Below are 3,099 nucleotides of genomic sequence, written 5' to 3'. Positions count from 1 at the left end.
TGGTTGCCCCTAAGCATGCAGTCCCCTGCTGGCCCCTCCTGGATGTGTGTCAGCATAATTTTCCCGAACAGCTTGCCTGGGATCGAGGTGAGACTAACCGGCCTATAGTTTCCCGGGTCCTCCTTCCTCCCCTTTTTGAAGATGGGGACCACGCTGGCCCTCTTCCAGTCCTCCGGCACCTCACCAGAGCACCACGAGTGCTCGTAAACTTTGACATATGTTGGATTAAGTCCAGGTCCTTCAGGGAGTGGTGAGTGGGTATCAGGTTCCTTCACTTTTTTTGGGATGTGGGGTCATGCCTACCTAGCTAGGACAGTAGATCACGGGAGCGTACCTAACCCAGCATGAAGCTCACTAGCTCAGAGCCGGATGGCGGTAGAGGTGAAGCAGCGCGCACCTCAGCAGGGAGCATCAAATGTATCTGAGACCCACCTGCTACGCCGGCAATTCGCTGGTGCTGAGCTGCACGCTACTGCAGCCGCACTGCTAGCAATGCCCAGGCTTGCTAATTTAAAGCCAACTCAGGTGCCTGCTCTGCAGACTTCCCATTTATTCCTAACCTCACTGGTGCATTTAGGTTGGGATTGCCGGTCATTCGCTTTAGGCACAAAGCATGTTCATTGCTCTCCTATTCCTTGTGGACGGAGGCATTGGAAGAGCAGGTTTCTTCCTGCAGTAGCATGAAATAAACCTGGATCTGCTCCCAAATTACCAAAAGTGGTGGTGAGTGGCCCAGCTATTATCCACAACCGAAAGACCTTATTGCTGTCTCTGATGCACATTTTCCCTTTCCTCTGCTTCCAAGATGTATGAGCAGCCACGATTTGCATCAGAGGGCGATGCTGGAGCTATCGGCTGTCATGACGATGGCCAAGCAGGGAAGCCGGCGGCCGGGATGTGGACAACAGAGGAGCTCCATCATACGTGCAGTGGTCGACTGTGATTTGTGACTGAGCACTTCTCACTGTGGCTGCAGAGTCTGGCTTGAAGCCCGTATACCGACACCATGAAGTATTATGGCCAACCCTGCAAAAAGAAGGTAGGGGGAGAAAAAGGTGCGGGGTGCCAGGCAGCAAGCCTGAGATGTCTTCACTTTGGGCACTAGCTCACCAACATCCTTCCTCCAGTGCAGTATTTTAGTGCGTTGAATGCTTCTCTAGAACAGGTTTCAGCTCAAAATGGTATTATAAGGCTTTAGAGGTACACATAGGCACCTGTGGTCTCAAAGAGGTGTGTAAGTACCCAGCTCCTGTCACAATGCATGGGTATTAGAGATGCTTCGATCTCCCCTCCAGCCTCCTCCTGGGGCTTGTTACTACCATTTAGGTGAATATGAAACAAGCACAGCTCAGCCTGTGCTTAATACACCCTGGGCTGTTCCCCAGACATCACTGCTCTTCAGCTGCCTCTTCTTCAAAAGAGAGTGGAGACTGTTTTCTGCTACTAGCCAGAAGGTAGTAGGATTCACTTGGTTCATCTAGGAGCATGCACTTGCAACTGTAGATGCAAACCCCAGCCCAATGTTTGCCTAGACCTGCTTGGGGCTATTGGCCCTGCCAGCACACAAGCACTGAATAATAGTTGGTGTACACACGTGCCTCTTTAATCAGGCTGCCATGCAACACCTAGTGAATATTAGCACTTCAGGTGCTAGCGTAATACACAAACTATTGCTATACCGAGCATCGTGCTGAAGTGCTGCTGATAAGCAGTGTCCATCATGTATCTGTCCATCTCTGGAGTCCCTTCCACAAGATGCCTCAGCTGGAAATGCAGACACTGAGCCTGGGCTGGGAAGTGCAAAACAGGAGGAGAGAGAGAAAGAAGTGAAAAGAAAGAAAACGGCCCCCCAAAATTGCTGGACTAAACCCTCAGAGAGGCCAGTTGCCGTTCAGCATACAAGTAAAGCTGCTTGCGGTATACCTGCAACGGTGGAGCTGAAAGAGCAGAGGCCAACGGGCAAAAGACGCTCATTGGAAATGTGGTTCCCAACTCCAGTGGGGAAAGTATTTGATTGCAGCCACAGGAAGACGATGACCAGCTCTGGATTTAGCTGGGAACTAGCCAAGAGAGAGAAGTGCTGGGAGGTGGGAGCAAGGGTAAAGGGACAGATCAACAGCCTGGTGAAGGCCTCACTTGCTGGGAGAACTGGTCCCCAGTTTCCCTGTAGCTCAAGCTCAAAATAGCTGCCGTCACAAAGGTGTGTCAGACTAAACAGCCAAGGGCATGCAGATGAAAGATGTCTTATTCGAAGTATAAGGGACCGGAGCAGGACTCCCAGGGCCCAATCCCAGATTGTGTGGGGCAGGGAGGGGGAAGTCAATTTGGCCTGCAGATGGGCCATGTGTCATTCATCCAGCCCACGGGGCCATAAGGTTGACCACCACTGCCCTAGGGCACAGGAAGTCCAGCTGCCTTCTATCAATGATGGGCTGTGGGCTAGAAGCAATCAATGCGACTTTTTATACTTACAGATAAAAAAGATCCTTGCAATAATTTTACCTTGGAAACCCAGAAGAGAAGTTTATAGCTTTAAAGACTGGGCAATCAGAAGTGGCCAAAAACAGGTGTTTTGGGCCTGATACTCAGCTGTGCTGAGCACCTTCAGCCCCAGCTTTCTCCATAAGGCACCAGCAAGTAGCATTCATTCGCCCTGGATCTCTGCAGTCAAATGCAGTGGTTGGTCTGTATACAGCGTACGGCTTTGATTGTACTGCCATCTTGCGGTCTTTTCATATCAAAACTGCCGTAAAAAGGAAAACACAAACACCCACCAATTTATTCTGCTCTTCATCACGTATTTCAAGAGCGGCTCTGAGACCCAACTAAGTAGGTATAGGACACACGTACATCATTTGACTACGTAGCTGTCTGGGTAGATGAGGGGAATGCTGGACTTCAGTAGCCAGGTATCCAGGTTGTAGGTGTATTGGTCTAGTGGCAAAAGGAATCAGGACTCGTGGTAGAAGTGGTAGACCAACTAGATTTTTGCAAAATAAATAGATAAATAAAATTTAATTGCAAGTTTTGGGGGCAGAAACACCCTTCTTCAGGCATGGGAGAAAAGATTGTAAAATTCTCCTGGGTAGAAATGAAAGT

Source organism: Crocodylus porosus, unplaced genomic scaffold, assembly GCF_001723895.1.
Source record: "Crocodylus porosus isolate Cpor-Errol unplaced genomic scaffold, CroPor_comp1, whole genome shotgun sequence".
In the NCBI taxonomy this organism is placed as follows: Eukaryota; Metazoa; Chordata; order Crocodylia; family Crocodylidae; genus Crocodylus; species Crocodylus porosus.
The sequence above is the reverse complement of the archived record's forward strand: the minus strand, read 5'-3'. Positions refer to the sequence as shown.